Source organism: Mytilus californianus, unplaced genomic scaffold (genome assembly GCF_021869535.1).
Source record: "Mytilus californianus isolate M0D057914Y unplaced genomic scaffold, xbMytCali1.0.p SCAF_28, whole genome shotgun sequence".
Lineage (NCBI taxonomy): Eukaryota > Metazoa > Mollusca > Bivalvia > Mytilida > Mytilidae > Mytilus > Mytilus californianus.
In genome coordinates this window covers 2,520,776-2,542,711 of record NW_026262677.1, presented here as the reverse complement: position 1 = coordinate 2,542,711, position 21,936 = coordinate 2,520,776, and the positions used below count along the sequence as shown (strand labels likewise).

Here is a 21,936-nt window from a genome sequence, read left to right as displayed (position 1 = left end):
GATATTTCAACAGAATTCAAGGACATTACAACAGGGGAGGACAAGGACAACAACAGGGATATCATGAGTCATCTACACCACAAGCTACTTCAGATTGTCAACACAAAGAAGAAAAGAAATGCTTTAGATGTGGATTACCAGGACACTATAAGATTGGTTGTACTGCAATACTAGATGGAAAGAAGAATTTAAACTACAAGAAGTCTATGGGTCAGGACCACCATTAGGCTTATGTGAGTCAACTACGACAGGTCCTACAACACAAGTACCACCAGGATTATTTAAAAGCCCTACAGAAACTGAGGTTATACTATATGGTAAAACAGTCTTCTTGACACTGGATCAACAGTTTCAACAGTCAGCCACACATATTACAACAACAACTTGATTGATTTGCCACTTCAACAGCTTAACACCTTATTAGACATAGAGTGTGCAGATGGACAGCAACTGCCATTAGATATATAGAAACAGAACTTCACTACCACTTCAGACTGAAAAATATCCATGCATTATAAGTATTGGTTGTTTCAGATAGTAACTACAATATCCACGTCCCACTACTTATTGGCACCAACACCCTTCAACACATCATGAACTTGTTACAACACCAACATGGCAACAGGTATTTACAGACATCTAAACTTAGCACCTCATGGTATCTTATCTTTAGAACAATCACATTCAAAGAAAAGGAACTTCAACGGCACAGCAACACATTGGCTGTTATCAAGAATGCTATTGGCAAACCAGTTACCATCAAGCCAAATGCAACGGTTCAGATACCAGGTTACATCGACTAAGAACTACCATATAGTACAACACCAGCTATGCTTCTTCCATCAACTTTACAACCCAACTGCAGCGATCTTGAAGTAGAACCATCTCTTATAGAATTCAAGTACAGAAGTAATGGATAGATAGACGCACAATTTACCAATGTTACATCACGCACAATTACCATTCAACCAAGAGCAGTACTATGCGAAATACAACCAGTCTGTATTGAACATCAAACAGAAGACACTGAAGCAAAGATACCCATTATTCATCAAGTGGAAATCAACACCATTGACTTAACAGATGAGCAGTTGAAGATAGGGAAAGATTTTGTAAAGTCATATGAAGACATCTTTGCTAAGAATGATCAAGACATTGGCAACACTACAGTGAAACATCGAATAGACTTGTTAGAGGAACACCCGTTTAAACAACGATACAGGCGTATACCACCAGCCATGTATGATGAAGTGAAGGCACATCTCAAACAGTTATTAGGTAAAGGAACTATCAGACCATCACATAGCCCTTATGCTTTGAATGTAGTTCTGGTAAGAAAGAAGAATGGCAAGCTGTGCTTATGTACAGATTATCGTCAACTTAACAGAATCACGAAAAAAGACAGCTATGCTTTGCCTAGGATAGAAGATTTCTTTGATGCTCTTGCAGGCAGTTCATACTTTACATGCGTTGATATGAAGAGCGGGTATCACCAAGTCGAGATCCTAGAGCAGCATAAAAAAAGAACCGCCTTCACAATGGGTCCACTCGGGTTCTACGAGTACAACAGAATGCCGTTTGGTTTGACCAATTCGCCAGCAACCTACCAAAGAATGATGGAGGAATGTTTATCAGATTTGCACCTTAAGATCTGCTGCATCTTTATAGACGACGTCATCATTTTTGGTAGAACAAATGAAGAACATTTGGACAATCTCCGCCTAGTATTTGACAGGATCCGAAAACACAACATGAAGCTTGCACCAGACAAGTGCTCATTCTTCAAGACCAAAGTGAAGTACGTCGGCCATCTTGTTTCAGCGGAAGGTGTGGAGGTTGACCCAGACAAGACAGATAAGGTTGTGAATTGGCCAAAGCCCACCAGTCTTGAAGATGTAAGACGATTTCTTGGATTTGTCGGATATAATCGTCGCTTCAATCGACATTTCAGCAAAATCAGTAAGCCACTTACAGAATTGATGCCGAATCCAATGAAGAAGAAAGTAAAGAAACACGAACAGAAACCATGGCACTGGGGTCCAGACCAAGAAAAGGCGTTTGAAACACTGAAGGAACGGCTTGTGTCAGCACCTATACTTGGATATGCCATTAGCAATCTTCCATACGAGCTACATACAGATGCATCAGGATTTGCACTTGGAGCTGTATTGTACCAGAAGCAAGGAGAGCATTTGAGGGTTGTCAGCTACGCCAGCAGAAGCTTATCTAAATCTGAGAAGAGATATCCACCACACAAGTTGGAACTCCTCGCTTTGAAGTGGGCTGTTTGTGAGAAATTCAGGGATTACCTCTTAGGCTGCAACTTTACAGTCATGACAGACAACAACCCCATAACATATGTTTTGACCACAGCTAAACTCGATGCCACCGGTCACAGATGGTTGAGCAGCCTAGCAGACTTCAACTTCAACATCTTGTACCGACCTGGAAAGAAAAATGGAGACGCAGATGGACTCAGCCAAATTCCAGATGCACAAAGTACAGATTCCGATAGTGGAGAAATCATATCGATAGAGTCCGTACAGGCTATCTGCAACTCACAGCTTCCGAACACATTCATCGAGAGTTTAGCTGTTAACCCAGATGTTGTGCAATCTGATGATGATGAAGATGAATACAAAGATGAAGATATCATCGATTGGAAACAAGCACAAGCCATGGATTCACAAATAGTGCCGTTTGTTAGATATGTTAGAGAAGGAAGGAAACCTACAACAGCAGATGTCGGATCATCACTACTGTTGCGACAGTTTCAACACCTTATTCTCAAAGATGGCGTATTATACAGAGACGTGATGATTAGTGATGACAGGAAATCACAGCTGGTATTACCATCTGCACATATAAATATCGTCCTTGAGGCACTGCATTGATGATATGGGCCATCCAGGCAAGGATAGAACACTATCACTACTCATTGACAGATTCTACTGGCCAGGAATGGAAAAGGCAGTTGATGATTGGATAGGACAGTGCAGTAGATGTTTGAAAAGGAAAACACCAGCTAACAGTCAAGTTGCACCCTTGGTCAGCACTACTACCAGATTTCCACTAGAGCTAGTTTGCATTGATTTCCTGAAACTTGAGCGTTCTAAAGGAGGACACGAAGATGTACTTATTATCATGGACCACTTCACTAGATACGCCCAGGCTATACCAACGTGGAATCAAACAGCCAGAACTACTGCCTAAGCACTCTTTGACAACTACATTGCTCACTATGGAATTCCACTACGTATCCACTCTGACAGAGGAGAAAATTTTGAAAGCAAATTGATCAAAGAGTTATGTACCTTGACTGGGATGAAGAAATCCAGAACAACCCGTACCATCCTATGGGAAATGGTATGCCAGGGAGGTTTAATCGCACCTTGATGGGGATGCTTGGTACATTAGACCGACAGCAGAAGTCTAACTGGAAAGCTTACGTTGCACCAATGGTTCACGCCTACAACTGCACTCGTCACGAGTCAACAGGAGTTGCAACGTATTTCCTCATGTTTGGACGACAGCCACGTCTACCGATTGATTTAGCTTTTGGACTTCACAAAGACACCAAGATGCCAGCCGCAAAGTACATCCAATGTCTTCGTGATAGACTTGCCTGTGCCTACCAACTGGCAACAGAAGCATCCAAGACAGCACAAGCAACTCAGAAGGAAGCATACGATCTTCAAATCAGAGGAGCCTCTATACAGAAGGGTGACCGTGTGTTGGTGAATATCGTATATATTTCGATGGCAGACACAAGTTGGCTGATAAATGGGAAGATGTACCATACGTTGTATGTGATCATCCAAATCAAGACATTCCTGTATTTACCGTCATCCGTGAAGATGGAGAGGGAAAAATAAAGAAACTCCATAGAAATCTACTTCTTCCAGTTGGCTTCATCAGAGACCAGGAACCAGTAGAGTTACAAACTACCAAACAGAGACCAACTCCAGGCCCACGTGCTAGTAAGCAACAGAAAATACTAGTGGTTCAGGCAACCAAGGAGGATTCAGCTGATGACACAGCATCAACTATTTCAAAGGACTCCGAGGTTAGATTTGTGTTGACAGTGGACAGCGAATCATCTCTTGCTGAAGACTCCAATGCCAACATAGATATCATTGATGAGGTAACCAGTCTTTCTGGGGACGCCCCGATTGAAGAGAATGAACCTATTGGAAGCTCTTCCGAGGATGCTGAGAGTATTTCATCAGAAAATACTACGATTGATGATGATGTACCTCAGGAAACTGACGAATTTCCACCGGTAGACACTAGTAACGGGTTTTACTACTGAAACGGTCATTTTAAACTGAACAACTCTTAAATGCCTGAATTTACCGCAAGGAAAAATGTCAAGATCTTTTTCAGTTGTTCAGTACATGTTCAGTACACTAACTATCGCGATCGATTAAGTACCAGTCAGTACTGGTTTAGGTAATTAAGAAAAAACCCGTAGCGTTAAATCCAGTACTGTTTAGTACATTTTAGTACACGTCAGTTCGTCGATAAAATAGTTGATTGGGAGTTTTCAGTTGCATCCAGTACCAGGTAAATCTATCAATTTTGACATAAAATTGTTTGTGCAGATTAATAAGGTTTGTCTCCCTTTATTCGAGCTTGTTTGTAATACCCTGATTTCTCAATTATATTCATGTCCTTCCGTGAAAATTTGTTTGCTTTGTTCAATTGTCCAAAATAGAATATATGTGAGGGTTAAATGAGCATTAATTACAACTAAAATGAAATATGTTTTTTTCGGAATTGCGTACAAATTTACCTAGCTTTAACGGCTTTCGGTAAAATTCTACTACTTTTAACCTTTTAAAAATGTATACTCAATTGATTAAATCGGACTTGACAATAAGACTTTGTTATTGTAAAAATCAATTTTAACTGTAACTATGACATGTAGTTTTATGAGATTAAAATTCATTGAATATCATTCAATTTGCAATGTATATTTGTTCATGTTTTAATATCAAATATACTCTATTGCAATCATAAAAATATAGCAAGTTTTCAAATGGAAAGAAATATTGATGATCGAAAATAACTTTTACATAAAAACTGTAATGTATTTTTTACTTCTTTTTGGTAGATTGTATCTATAAAGATTATGTTCCGTAATGACAGGAATTTTTATTCGAGGTCTGTAAAAATACTAGACACAAGCTTTTATCAATACTTCGTTAGTTAGCGAGTAAAAAAAAATCGAAATTTATAACAGTTAAAGAATATTGTTTATACAGCATAAAACATAAAAGGCTCCTTAAGTCTCCATTCGTTGCTGCATAATGAGTCGCTAAAAAACGAAATAAAAAAATAAAATGTCAAAAAATAGTTGTCAAATCCGTGAGTAAATACGTAAATACGTAAACCTTAGCAACAAATACCATGAATTGTGTATTTTAGATATTCAAAATAATTGAAATAAAAATGATCACCCCCCCCCCCCCCACCCGAAAAAAAAATCAAAACAAAACATGTAAGATAGCTTTTTGTTTTTTAAATTACATGTTTAATTTGGATATTGGTTGGCTTCGTATTTTACATGTTTTCTGGTGTTTTTCTTTTTTTTTTAATGACAAATGAAAAAAAGAGTCTAATATGTATAATCTTGTATAAAATAAAATTCTGACCAAAATAAAAACCCAAAATTTGTTAAAATTACTTTAATAAACGAGTATTCAATTATTATGTCCATGCCGTACAAAAAAGCACCCGGAAAATAGCAGTTTGATAAAGGGATAAATTCGTTTATACCCGGCAAATAATGACAAATACCAAATTCAATTATTATGTATACATGTATGTATATTATATAATCATCACAACTGTATATTATTGCTTATGTGTATAATATCATCCAACAAATTTCCATTGTCCAGGTGACTGCGACCGATCGATAATATAAGTCCAATATGCGTGTCGTATGCAGAATGTCGCTCCTCCTCTGGTCGGTTGACAAATTAAATATGAAATGACAAGTATAAACACACAAGAGACAGATTATTCGGTCTGTACATGTCTGTATTGGTTGAAGGCATATAATTGCTGATATATTTGTCATTGAAACTCTGATTGAAATTTGTCTTATTGGCATCATACAAAATCTCCTTATTTATATTTTGAAAAAAATGTCACTGCCAGCGGTTATGTATAATAAATGATAATATTGATGAACTAATGTTTCTGTTTACGTTAAACCAAATATCAACATTTACTCTTCCACCAGACAGTCTGAAATATTTTATTATTATATAATGTACACTTTTGTTTGAAGCTTCAGTTTATTTTCTCACGTGTTGTGTTTAAATTGTTCTTTTCAGTGAAAATTAACAGTAAAAATGAATCGAATTTTTGAGGGTTTTATTTGTCAGTTATATTGATCAAGAAAATGCGCAATGTCCAAGTATGTAATGTTTTTATTCCACGATAATACTTTAAAATCTAAAATACTGCTCGTTACCACGACATTCAATTAATTTAACAACCCGACAAGTATGAAATTCAATGTACATTTGTAAGAATATATTGGGTATAAGTGAAAAGACAACAACCCCACGAAAACAATATGCAGAAGACATCACAAGACCAACATATAGTCAATAACAGTAGACAGGTTTACCCATATTAGTGTATAACAGTTGAGAATTAATTTAACGGAAACAATGAAATGTCTGCCATCAACGCTCATTTTATTTTTATAAAAAAAATTCTGAACATACATGTAATATTTGCCACTGGACGTTAAGCAATTATCAATCGATCATTTTCATAAATGATATTATGTTTTTGAAGCTCAAAGTAAGTATATATTTATATATAGACCGTAACACGTGAAGCTGTGATACTGTGATTCTTTTTTTTTTTTTGTGAAGATGTTTTAAAAATAATGCTTATTCAGAACCTCTATCTCAAGTTAAACATGTTCACTCAGCAAGGTCTGTGTATAATATGAATTCATTTAGGAAATAAGTGTTTAAAAAGAGTAAATTTGGTGTGGGATAATTTCAATTTTCCAAAAAAAATATGATCATCAACGTGTCGTCTATAGAGAATGCAGTCATGCAGCCATTGCCGTGAAAGTACATGCAAATCTTCCATAGGTATACATACAAGTTATCATGATCTAATTTTATATAATCTTCATGGAGAGCCTATGTCTAAACCTTATGTGCAGTTCTTGTATAGTTTGTCTTTTTAATGGTAACACAATAGCATGTTTTAAAACTGACTATTTTAACCCCCTTTTTTACATTGTATCATTATCCTTAAAAGTACATTCGAGAAGAGAGTTGAAATAGTTTGGTAATTTGTAGAAATAAAATGTGCAAACATGTAAGGCTTGTGCATATGCATGCATTTCTTTTTTCTTAGATTAAAAGTTAGAACTAAATGTACACAGGTAACTTTCAACCGACTGTAACATGTGATTTAAAGCCGAGGATTGGGTTGGCGATTAGCTTTTTTGTTAATTTGTCTGATACATGCATGTATAGTGTGCGCCGATACGGGTCACCGAACACTAAACACCTGGTTATCGAATTAGCCTTATTCGGCCACTAACATTACGGTACGTCTAAATACCGCTCAGAACATAAAAAGTGCACCCAGGACATGTAATAGATGTTTTAGTGTGCGTTCGACAGATAATTTAATTTTTTATCTTATAATTTTTGTTTTCATAAAATCAATTCAATATTTGAAAAGTTATTTAAGTTTTTATCGACACGTGCCGTTTTTAAGGGATATGCATGTTGATTAGGTCGTTTGATCTTTAATAATTAGGAGTTTCACTGTGATTAGTGATGGTAATAAACACATACAAGTAAACTTGGCAAACAAAAAAGGTTTCCCTTTGAAAAATAATAAACATACTGTTTTTGCAAAAATGTTAAATAAACTTTTCATTTTGTTTGTAAATATTGAAGCCAATTGAGAAATCTTCACAAAGTCGGGAAATTTTCCATTCAATTTATTTCATTTGAAAACGTTAAAAAATATCGATAAAATTCATTGCAAAATGTGGCGTTCTTGGGGATCAAAACCCCCGTTAAAACAGCGTTTGTCTCTTTTTGTCTATTGCCGTACATTCTAAAAAATAATAAAACTCGTCGCCAATATCACCGGAATTACATAAAGTACAAATAAAATTTTCTCTCTTATTATTTTGCCATCTTTCAATTTCAATAGAAATTTTTGTGTTCAAAGTTCTAAATCTACAAAAAGAATCACTATTTTTTGTCATATAGAATATCAAAGTAGGCTTCGCAAGTTAGACTGTTTTTGCATAGTCTTTAATCGTTCCCCCCCCCCTCCTAAAAGGAGAAGGTCCGGTAAGGGCTAATTTTGGCCTAAAATTTGACTTACATCTGATGAAAGATTTTTTTTTATTTTTTAAACACTTAAGTGTCTACTTCAGTCGATTCAATTAGTTTTTTGTAAAATATTTTAACTGATTTGGTCATTAAAGACGCTGAAATTCAAGCTTAAGTATGAAAATCTATCAAATATGCCATAAAACGTCACTTTTCAGATGTTTTTTTCGTCTAAAATGAAAGTGGCCGCATTCGTGTTCAGTCTCAACCTTGATATATCTGATGTTATATCATCAAATACAACATATATCTAAATATTAAGACTGAACACAAGTGCGACCACTTTTAATTTAGACAAAAACCGTCTAAAAATTAGCACAAATGTTAAAATTGTGAAAATTTTAATAATTTTGCATGAATTAATGATGCTGGTACCTGATGCATGTGCATTGTATGGTAAAAAACAACCAATATAAAAATTTTATGTAACGAAAGTATTATGCTTTCCAATAAATAGATAAAAGCTTAAATTTTAACAAATTTGTAAAAATGCTATATTTTGGGGTCAAAATGGGGTTTTACCGGGCCTACTCCTTTCTTGTAACCCCTGATAGTGTTGAACATTATTAATAGACAGCTTACATATGCAAATTTTATCTAAAAAAATATTTTTGCATTAAATCTCATTCTTGTCCAGTAATACATTTCTTGAACTTACTGTACTTATCAAAATTCGATTTTCATATGATCAAATCTCATATAGTAAGATTTAATTTCTTATTAAAATTGTTCTTGTCCAGTATTACAAGCCTTGAATGAATTTAAACAAATTCTGAAATATTAATTTATCTCCGCTTTCCTCTCAGTTTCTGTCGTTTATCATATTTAGGTATTTTTCTAATAATCAAAATCAAAAGTTTCTGGTATCACAATCCGTGCAGTGTGATACGAGCAATATGTCTTCATGCAAGAAATACATAACAGGTCACGATCATAAGAGAAACTGTATTAAAATGCATTGAGTGGGAGTTTTTATTTTTTACTTCATAATCGTAAAAATGCACTACGCATAAAGTAAATTTAATACATGTAACATTAAACAATTCCGAAACAACTTAAAAACATTGTATAACATGTATAATTCAATTTTATTCAAAACACTGTTCTAATAACATAATATTTATAATAAATAAGGATAATCCAATCAATTTTGTTGATTGGATAATTCACGGCTGAGTAGTATTGTAATCAGTGACACGTGCCCTCTATATTTTATAAATATAATAAATATCTCTCGAAGTTCGTTTTCAAAATCTACCAAAATTTACTACTAAAAGAAACAGCGTGCAACGAATAGATATATCCGTCCTGTGTGCATATACGATAACTTTAAAGAGTCCTGGGCATTTTACTGGTTAATATCCATTTGTATTTTAGGTTGCTAGTTGTCGATATACATGTACATGTATTTATAATATATTTAACAAATTTAATCATTCAAATATGAAAAAGGTCCAATTTGCTCATATAGCTCCTCGTGTAATTTGTTCATAGGGACAGACAATTAAAGGGGGTTATGTTTTTTTTTCTGAAAAAAAAAAATGATACGGGAGAAAGAAAAAGAACTAGTCAGATTGAAAGTATTTGCCATTCATTTTAATCTTAAATTTATATAAAAAAAAAATCACGACAAAAAATAAATCATTTAAAATTAGCTTGGTACGAAAAAAAAATCAGAAATCTTAATCTAGCTTATATAGTATCAAAGAGATATAACCTGTTATGTCGATTTTATGATGCGTCACTTTTTTTCACAGTCTGTGGTTCGGTTTGTAATGGTATATATTTTGTATTCTTTGTTAACATATACCTTTTTGTCTACTATTTTTCTTCAATCGATAGAATTTACTTTTAACCATCCACAATATTCATATCTAAAATTGACTGGAACGAATTTGATCATTGTGATCTTTTTTTCTAATATCCAGTGACAAATATTTCAGTGATCAAGAACAATAAAAATGAGGTTTGCAAAGTAAGTCTACCGTGATGAAGAGCAAATATTTTAACCGTCATCCGTCAAAGTATTATGTGGGAAGTGAGTGCCCTGCAACATATCATTTAAGGACCCCTCAAAAGTATTCTTGCAAAGGTTTGTATGTGTCCAAGAACTGGCTTTACCCCGCCGGTGCATCAGGTGTAATGTCTCAGTCCATTTTATCCTGTTGATAAAAAATCAAGTGTACCAAATAAAGGAATCCCCTCTTTTACACACACAAACAAATAAGTAATTTGTTATGAATAAAAAAGTAGACTTGTCCAGGATTTTACCACGCGTGATCATCCTATATACATTTTTTTTTTTTTTTATTATTATTGGCTTTGAATTAGCTGTCAGTAACTGCTGAGTACAGATCTGACTTTGTGGGGGATATATAAATACCATGCCACGTCGAGTCTGTGTTTTTGTTAGATGTTTTTCTACTTTGTATTGATCTGATGAGTTAAGACTTTTTTGACTGATTTTTATATTTTGTTCTTATGTTGTACTGTTACACCACTGCCCTAGGTAAAAAAAAGGGGGGGCTGTTTGGCACCTTCAAACACGTTTAACCCCGCCTGTAGTTCGGTGGTTGTTGTTGGTTCATGCCTGTCATATTTGTGTTTGGTAAATTGTTTTTCGCAATTTATTTATTCATATTTTTCATTTCGGGGCCTATTATATGGGTTTTTCTCATTGTTGGAGGCCGCGTGGTTGCCTATAATTGTTTACATCCACTTCCGATGAACTTAGGTGGATAGGTGTCTCATTGGCAATCATACCACATCTCCTTATTTTTAATATACCGTGCTTGGATGGATACAAATATATGTCCGACACAAAAACTCTTGTGAGTGATTTTGATAGACGTAAACCTGTTTCAAAGAAAGAAACTGACCATCGTCTCAGATTTTTGATTGTTTTTGTTTGACTTATTCACAATTTGATAATGACATTAATACACATTAAATTATTAACATGTTGTTTTCATTTTTTTATAAACTTTGGACGATTTAGAGCTTGCTATCATGTCTATATACTCCGGTCTTTTGTTGGAATACTCCATGCTGCTCTCAAGATGTCTTTTGTCGAGAGTATGGCATGGCATGGCAATACATAGTCCCCTACCGGTTAAAAATTCATTGTACTGGAACAAAATGCTAACATGATCTATAACTTGTCATGGTGTAAACTATATAACAAATATCCAGTCAATAGCTTCAAGCATGACGAAAAAAAGTGTGAAAAACTGATTATTTGAGTGATTTTTTTAAGTCAAAGGACCATAACTCTGCACAAAATCATCAGACCGGTACAAAATTCGAACTTGATCTGTAACTTGTCATGCTAAAACTATAAACCAATTATCAAATCAATATCTTTAAGCATGACGAAAAAAAATGTGGAAAACTGATTACTTGAGTGAATTTTCTAAGTCCAAGGACCATAAATCTGCACAAAAATCATCCTTGTCATGATAAAACTATAAACCAATTATCAAATCAATATCTTCAAGCATGACGAAAAAAAGTGTGGAAAACTGATTACTTGAGTGAATTTTCTAAGTCCAAGGACCATAAATCTGCACAAAAATCATCAGATCGAAACAAAATTCGAACTTGATCTGTAACTTGTCATGCTAAAATGATATACCAAATATCAAATCAAAATCTTAAAGCACGAAGAAAAAAAGTGGAAAACTGATTTCAATTATTTCGAAGAAAAAAAATGATCCCCCCCCCCCCAACTTTTTGAACCCCCACCCCCCCTTTTGGAGTAATTACCCCCAAACTCAATCCCAGGCTTCCCTTTATGGTATGGAACGTACCTTGGAGTACAATTTTAGAGAGATCCATACACTTAAACACAAGTTATTGTCTGGAAACTAAAAAAATGCTTGTTTTTGGCCCTTATTCCTGAACGTTTGGGACAATTAATCCCAAACTCAATCCCAGCCTTTCCTTTGTGATATGGAACCTTGTGGTACAATTTCAGAGAGATCCATAGACTTACACCCAAATAATTGTCAAGAAACTACAAAAATGCTTCTTTTTGGCTCGTAATTCCTAAACTGTTGGTAACATCACCCCCAAAATCGATCCCAACCTTCCTTTAGTGGTATTGAACCTTCTGGTAATAATTCATAGAGATCCATTCACTTAAACTAACATGACTAAAGTTATTGTCCGGAAACCAAATGTGTCTTCGGATGACGATGACATCATAGCATTATACAACGCAAACATTTTTTTGCGATCGTATAAAAATCCCACCTGCGCTTTCTCAACAATATCATAAATATTTTTACAATGTGCTGAACTACTTTTGGGACATATTATATCAAAATTATAGAATAAAATTGTCTCTGGTTAATTTTATGATCTTTGTCCTAGTACAAGTACATGTTATGGGAAAACTTTACCTCAAGTCAGCCAACTAAAATAGCTATAATTTCCTTCTAAAATTTATCAGAAAACCCTGGGTTTCATTTGGCATTTTTTTTTTTAATTTCTTTCATCATTACATTTTGTAATAATTAATGTTTTGCAGTTTTAACCAATGTTTAAGTTGATAAATGAATACCCAATATAACCTTTATAAATGCATTTCTTAACATAATACAATATACATGTAGCATGTTGCTTCATACTTCCTTTTCAAATTGTTTTGAATATCCAGTAAAATTATGTGAGCAGGTACATGAAAAAGGGTGCAATTTAACATTTGTGGAAATCATAGTCGTGTGCGATACCTACATGTATAACCCTTTGAAATTCACCCCTCAAGACAATTTACTGTTTTGTTGACATCTGTTTATTACCTATGGCATTTAAAGTATGTACATGTATATTCTAATTTCTGATAATTACAAATACAATGTTAACATCCCTATTATTACCTATTCTAATTTCACTTTTGTATGGTTATGAATTCATTTTCAGTAAATATATAATACATCATGAATATGTGTACATGTATTAGATATAAAAAATATTTTTCAGGAACAAATTAACTTTAAAATTAATATTGAAACCGACATTGTATTAATTAGCTTATTTTCAAGATAATTGTGAACATGATGAATTTTATGACAAATAAGTAGATATCAAAGTTGTTTTACATACAATTGTTCAAGAAAATACGAAATATACTTAAAACATATAAATATGGTAAATCAAAGACAAATTTATCTCATAACTTAATGATCACTTCTACTGTACCCTTTTGTCTAGGGCAACTGGTAATAAACATGGATATAGTAGATAAGGAGATGTTGTATGATTGTAAATGAGAAACTTTCCACCCGAGACTAAAGGACGAAGATGTTAACAACTATAAGGCACTGTACAATAATCAACAATGACCAGAACCCATACCGTATTGTGTGGTGAGAATGAAAGGCACAGCATGACAAATTCTGAAATTTTCATAAGAGAAAACTAATGCCATGAGTTAAATTACGTTCTAATTTTGAAAATCAGGAGATGTGGCATGATTGCCAATGAGACAACCATAAACCAGAGTTCAAATGGCAAAGATATAAGCAATTACGTGTATACTTAAGTCGCCGTACGACCTTCAACAATGAAAACCCCCATAATGTATTATAATATATATAGTCAGCTATAAAATGTCCAACATGAAAAATGCGAAACAGTTTAAACATGTTAAATGAGAAATCTAAAGGCCTTTGAGATTATGTAATAATTTAAATCATACTTTATCTCAAGTGCACTATTCAAAAGATTATAAAGAGATGTTGTATGATCTCCAATGAGACTATCTTCCAGACTGATCATTTAATAGCTAGTCAACAGATTGATGTACAGTTCAACTTCACAGGAAATTCATAAATTTCAAAAACATATAAAGAATTAGGTTTGACGCTAAATTCTTCAATAAACTATACAGCCTTCTCTTCTTATGTGTATCATTGTGTGTTGTTTTCCCCATACAAATTTAAAAATCATCGAGTATTGAAAACACATAATTTCCTATAGGTTTAGATTAACAAGCAAAATAGGTCAGTGTAGGTAAACAAATTCCTGAAAAGCATTAGATATATTTTGATTGATTGGTGTTTAACACCACTTTCAGCACTATTATGACTATTGTCATGATTGTGCTATTTCCTGGAGGTCTGTGTATATTGGTGGAGGAAGTTGGAGAGCCATGAGAGAACTACCAAACCTTTGCTAGTAAAACTGACAATCCTAGACAATTAAGATTGGAATATAATTTAGTAGCATGCTAAATATACAGGTAGATCTATAGGTTAAAGTTGCCACTTTTACATAACAAAGTGATTTTTTTTACATCAAAATAGACGACTATCGAGTTTATGCACTTTCCAGTAAATGTCATATGTCACAATGCTTATGTTAATATGTCACAGTAGGAACCGATTGCGCGGGGCAGCTGTTCGGTAACTCCTTCTTAAAAAAACCTTGAGATTGGTGTATAAAGATAAAACTTTGATTTCTGATATTGTATAAATAAAATGTTGAAAAACCATTGAAAGCAAATGCTTTACTTAATCCATATAAAACAATGTTAAGTTCTATTCGTCCGATTTTGGACTATTACACTAATAAAATATTCTACATGGTCTAGGTCCGACAGGCAGCTCCCTTGTTAAATTATGCTTGTCACTGATAATGTTACCCAGCTGAGCCAGAGGCGGATTTAGGGAGGGGGGGGTGGCAGGGGGCCTGGGCCCCGCCTTTTGAGGGAAAAAATTTGGTTGATTATACATGTATAGGGAATCACTGAAGCATGACTGGAGCGGAGCCCCCTCTTAGGCAGTCAGTGGACCCCTACCTATGAAAATTTCTGGATCCGCCACTGTGAGCTGCCCAGTGTATCAAAATAATATGAGGATATGTTGGAACCCCCCTTTTTTGACGATCAATGCTTTTGAATGGGGACATAAGGTTGGAACCCCCTTTATCCTGGGTATGGAACCCCCTTTTAGAAATGGTTGGATCCGCCCCTGCTGTCCATGTTTATTTTGATGTTAAGGCTAAATTTTATACTATTAATGCTTGATATTGATCAGCTGCTCGTTTTAGATTATTTTGTTTTAAATGTCGAAGAACAGGAATTTCAATGAACAGATGTATTATAACCAAACCCCCTTTCTTGTGAAAGTCGTCGATATAAACAGATAATGATAATTCAACTAGTTCACAAATCAAACAAACACTCTTGTAAAGCAAGGATTTGTATAGCAAATCCTTGTGTAAAGTAAGGAATGTATATCAATCGAAACTGTCAAAATGTTTTCAAAATATATACTTACGTTAATTCAGTCGGAGACAGCAAGAAACTACTAAAAGACCAGACAAACGGCGCGAAATCATGGCGTTGATATTTTCGAAAGCTATCGGGATTTTTCATCATTCTAATCTTTACGGAAATCGATTTACAGCTGTAGTCTCAGTTTACAGTCATCAATATTTTATATTTGCATAACCATTAAAGAATAATTATTAGAATGTTATTTGGTTATTGCTATTTTCATACAAATATTTTAACAGTTATTATCTATGTTATAAATTACCAATTTATGAAAATGAAACGCATGTTAACAAAACCGCGTGTATCTACAGTCCCGTTGCCGATCATATATATATTTATTTTTTCATTTCGATTCCTCTGCTAATCAAAGGGAAGCTATCCTCATATTATTTTGATACACTGAAAAGTACTGGACAACGATTCTATCGATGAACTGAAGTATACTAAAATGTACTTGTCAGTACTAGATTTAACGCTAGGCGTTTTTTCTTAATTACCTGAACCAGTACTGACTGGTACTTAATCGATCGCAGTAGTTAGTGTACTGAACATGTACTGAACAACTGAAAAAGATCTTGACATTTTTCCTTGCGGAAAATTCAGGCATTTCAGAGTTGTTCAGTTTAAAATAACCGTTTCAGTAGTAAAACCCGTTACTAGTGAGAACTCAGACGTTCGGGATGGGAACGAAGACCAACTGCTTGGTTTCGATCCGGACAGTTCGAGACAAGTATGGCTGTTGCTAGATCAACTAGTATTCCAGAATGGCAGTACAAATCCAGATGTGAAATCCATAGATAATTATATTAATGATACAAATATTGATCATAAATTAAATACACAAGAAAGTGAGATAATGGAAGGTACTTTAACCATTGAAGAATGCACGAATTCATTATTCAAGATGAAATTGAACAAATCACCAGGAATTGATGGAATAAGTGTTGAGTTCTATAGAACCTTTTGGGATGAATTAAAAGAATTTGCTGTATCTACATTTAATTATTCATATAAAAAAGGGGAGTTAACGAGTTCTCAAAAATTAGGAGTTATTTCTCTTATACATAAAAAGAATGATCCGCTTTGTTTAAATAATTATAGACCCATAACTTTATTAAATATTGATACAAAATTAATTGCATATTCATTGGCTCAGCGCATTAAAAATATCCTACCAAAAATTATTCATAAAGATCAAAATGGCTATGTTAAAAATAGATATATAGGTTATAATATTAGACAAATCCAGGATATAATTGATTATGCAGAAAGATTTAATATAGAGGGGGCACTACTATTTTTAGATTTCTCAAAAGCATTTGACTCTTTAGAATGGGATTTTATGATTTCAGCTTTAAAAAAATTTGGATTTCAAAATTCTATGCTTAAATGGATTAAGACTTTATACACAGATATTAAAAGCGCAGTAATAAATAATGGATGGATATCTGAACCCATTAACATTCAACGTGGAATCCGACAAGGATGTCCGTGCAGTGCGATAATTTTTGTTATAGCAGTAGAGATATTAGCCTGTAAGATAAGGCAAGACCATAATATTAAAGGCTTTGAAATTAAGATAGATGGGAAAACACATTCATTAAAAATCAGCCAACTTGCAGATGACACGACACTTTTTCTAAAAACACAAAAAGACATTTCAAAAGTTTTAAATATGATTGAAATCTTTGGCACATTATCAGGGCTTAAATTAAACAGATTAAAAACAGAAGGCATTTGGTTGGGAAAACATAAACACTGTAAAGAAAAATACGAAAACATCAACTTTACAGACAAACCAGTGAAATGTTTAGGAGTTTTTTTTTGGTTGTAATAAAAATGTGTGTCAAAAACTCAATGCTGAAAAACAATTAGAAAAATCTGAGAAAATAATTAAAAACTGGGAGAAAAGAAATCTAACATTATTGGGAAAAATAACAGTTATCAAATCACTGATTCTACCCAATATTACTTTTTTAGCATCTGTTTCACACATAGAAAAAGAATATATTGATAAATTAAAAAAAATTATTTATCAATTTTTATGGAAAAGCAAAATAGAAAAAGTTAAACTTAAAGTATTAAGCTATGAATTGCTAGATGGTGGTCTAAAAATGATTAACATAGATAAATACATAGAATCCATCAAAATTGGGTGGATTAAAAGATTAATATATGGAGATTTAGCCAACTGGAAAGTTATACCATTATTTTATTTTAATAAATTTGGCAAGAACTTCCTTATCTTTCATATGAACATTGATGGTATTAACTCAATTCCAGGTTTAAATAAGTTGCCAGAATTTTATTTGAATGTAGTAAAAGCATGGGTAAAAAACAAAAAAATAGAGCAGCCTAAAAACTTTATATCTATTCGTCAACAAGTAATTTGGGGAAATCAATTCATTAAGATAAAAAAAAAGTCTTTTATTTCAAAACTGGATAAATAGCAATATCATCTATGTAAACGACATTATAGATGAAAATGGTAACATATTGGAGAAACATATTTTGCAAAAGCTCAGGATTAAATATAATTGGATGTCAGAATTTTCTCAATTGAAGAAAGCCTTTCCAAAAGAATGGCTTAATATTTTACAACAAGAAAATTCAAAGAAAACTAAAGTAAAAACAAATAATGTTTTATACATTAAGAATAATTGTAATTATATAGAAAAATTAGAAAATTTAGACACTAAAAAAATTTATAATATATTTATTCAGAATGAGATTGAAATGCCTGTTGGTTTTAACCGATGGAAAACAGTGTTAAAAATTGAGTATATTCATAGTTCAACATGTAATATATTAAAATTTGTTCATCATTATTTGAAAGAAAATAAGTATAAAGTGTTTCGTTGGAAACTGTTACACTTTATTCTACCTTGTAAAACTTTATTAAAACAGTGGAATATCTGCAATACTTCAAATTGTCATTATTGCAATACCACTGAGGATTATGATCATATGTTTTTGAAATGTCACTTTCTTGAAGACTTCTTAAGTAAAATAAAAAATCTTCTTGAAAAACTGAATATTGATAATAATATTCTAACATTGAAGAATTTAGTATTCGGTTATAAAATTAATGATGAACAATATTATGAAATCAATTATTTGATTACATTAATAATGTTTTGTATATATAAAGCTATATTGTGTAATTACATGTCTGAACAGAAAACAGAATCTATAAATGTGTATGCTGTATTTAAAGCAGAATTTATGTATAGTTACAAACTGCAGGCAAAATGTAAGAATACAAAATATAAATGTATTCTAGATAAAACTGCCAAATTGTTAAAATAATTTCTTTGTTTGAGAAGTATATGATCTAGCAAAAATAAATGGATGAATAAATTAATAAAAGAGATAAATTTTACGAATTACACATCTGGAACTGATCAAGTAATATAAATTTTACCTTTCACCGCTACTGTACATGTACATGTGATGATTGAAATGAGTGATAACGAGACTATTTACCGTTACAAAAAGAAGATTAAAAAATGAAATATTTATTTAATCTTAATCTTCTTTATACTACAGAAAATTTTTAATTCAGACATACCTGTGAATATGCTATATCACATCTGTTTATTTTTTTATTTTTTAAGTCATGGCCGGTGTGACAATATTTGTTTCAAAACCAGGAAGATGTTTGATAGAAAAACAATTCACCCGTACGTTTACGGAGAAAATATGAAAAATTTCCGGAAACAATACCCAAAAATCAATTATTGCTAGATGAAATATATAGTAAATTGTTAAACAAATAAGTACCATTGATATATACTTGTTAATTTCATTGCTGATAATTTTATAATTTAACTGTTAAATTAAAACTAATGTTAATTTAATATAATGATGCTTACCAGAAACAACCCTGGATTTCTGGTATTAACAAACAGGGACTCTTTACTGGAATGCTGGACTAGTGAAGTACATTGTTAACAGCAGAAAGTGCAATTAGTTGTTGTTGAATAAAAAAAAAAAAAAAAAAAGTATTCCAGAATGGCAACAGAAAGCTGATTACATCTCGTCTTTGGCCCAGACGCCATTATTTAAAGCACCTGGATTAGAGAGAGATGCAGCAAGGATCATCTTGGATATTGTCATCCAACACTAACTGGAAATGACGGGACGTCATTTTACAGCTGGTGGGAGTGTGTGGTAACGTGGTATTTTAGGATATTTGATTATTTCTATATTTTTAATCTAACTTTATTATTTCAGAAGATATTATAATTAATACTGTAGTATTATATTATTGCATGGTTAAATTATACGGAGTGTAAATTTCAGGTTCGCTCAGGTGTGACTTTATCAGGTGTTTCAATTGGGTTTTATTGGTATTGATTAGTTGTCAATTCTTTGGCGGGAAGTTTACATTTCTATATGGTCACTTTGTGTGATGGACACCATTTTCTATGTGTAGTAAATTGTACTATTATATTCTGTTTGGAGTTTGGTTTTCATATTTCTAAGGTCAATTATTCTTCTTATACTAATATATTAAGTATATCTATACTTATAATTATATGTATGCATGATTTATGAATGTTATGAATAAATGCATGTTTGAATGATGTGTAGATGTGATATGTAAGTGTAATAATAGAAAACTTAAAAGAACTTAAAATCTCTTTAATAATGATTTTATGGTTAAATACGGTAAATTATATAAAACAGCTAAATTTCAGTAAATGAGATTAAACTATTGAATCTTTTAGAATGAATATAATAATTTCAGATATTAAGTAAAGTCATAAATTGATAAAGATATTAACTATCTCATTTTTATATGTAGATTAGGTTAGTTATGAATTTAATATTTGTACTGCAGGTATCTACCATATTGATGATGCACCATGTTGGCATCAACCTGGTGTGATTTGAATATTGTATTTCAAGCCTTCACAAATACCTGGGAGGTAGGTTATGTTATGTTGAATCTATGTGCGTTTTGCTTAATTTATTGTCTACTTTAGAAAGTGCTTTATGCTTTGTTTGCACGTATGTTCTTGTTTTGCATGTATATGTTATTTTTAAATATGCTTATTTAAATTTGGTATTTAACAGTTCATTGCATTACTGTTATAATGTGTTACTAATGCACCGACATATGCATTATGATTAGATTTGGTATTTAGATGTATTCAGGAAACAATAGAATAGGAGATCAATATTCCCGACTTAAAAAATTATATATTATTCTTTTATTATTGAAATGCTTGGAAAAGTAAACAGTTTCCTTGTTCATAATTGTTAACATAATGTTTTAAAGCTTTTATATAGTTACTTAATTATATTACATCCATTAATACAATGTATTGTTATTACAGGGTTTTATTTTGGATTATGATATAAACTACGAAATAAAGAATCCTTAACCCTTAGATTGTTTCTTGTGTGTTTATTGCCCCGAAACAAGACTTCATTACAACTAACTTGTCAGCATGTTTGCTGTTTTGATCCGAAAGCGAGAACACACATCACTAACGTCTCATTAATAACTGGCTGAAGAGTACTTTTAAAAAGTTTGTTTTTTAGTACAATAAAACACATTATTCTTAGCTTAATGCATGATGAATAATAGTAATACAAAGAATAAACCGGTTAGGACGTCGACCGGGCTACCAAGGTCCTCTTCTGCTACACGGAACACTGTAGCATTGGATTTGTGTGTTCCACGGAACATCCTCCAAGATATCCCTAATTTGACCCATGTACAGCCAGAAGGTAATTATTACTTTAAAAATTCAGATACTTTCAAAAATTAAAACCATGTACTGTAAATATTTTTCGACTGTTCAAAGACACCCGCTACTAGTAAATCAACTATCATTTCTACTTGTAAACATAAAAAAGGAAAGACAAGCACATGCAAGACATGTAATATGGCAGTTGTTATCAAATAGTCCGTTTCTATGTATGTTGGCGTTTGTTTTTGTTGCAGTTCAGTGTTTCTGTTGTTCTGTTGTTTTCCTCTTATAAATGATGTGTTTCCCTCGGTTTTGGTTTGTGACCAGAATTTGTTTTCGCTTAATCGATTTATGACTCTTGAACAGAGGTATACTACTGTTGCCTTTATCTAAATGCTGACAAACCTTTGACTAATCTTGAACCAATTTAAAACAAAAGTTACACAATCCTCAAAAATATTTATTATGTTATGTATTGTACGTAAGATATCTTTATTTTACTTTGTTTTGTTTTCACATTGGTGTTTATAATCATGCTTTGTCTAATCCT

The 21,936-nt window shown here is 32.7% G+C and overlaps 1 protein-coding gene across 6 annotated transcripts in view; it reads right to left on the bottom strand.

Annotated features, from left to right (window-relative positions):
• Positions 1 to 21,936, bottom strand: part of LOC127732822 (cytosolic phospholipase A2-like) — a 141,084-nt gene that overhangs the window by 117,248 nt on the left and 1,900 nt on the right. For 2 of the 6 annotated variants that reach the window (XM_052241994.1, XM_052241998.1), the window contains exon 1: positions 19,253 to 19,736. The exons of the other annotated variants lie outside the window; for them this stretch is intronic. The gene's annotated coding sequence lies outside the window, so the exon portion shown is untranslated. Of the gene's footprint in view, positions 1 to 19,252; positions 19,737 to 21,936 lie in introns of those variants that run through there. 6 annotated transcript variants of the gene reach the window in all.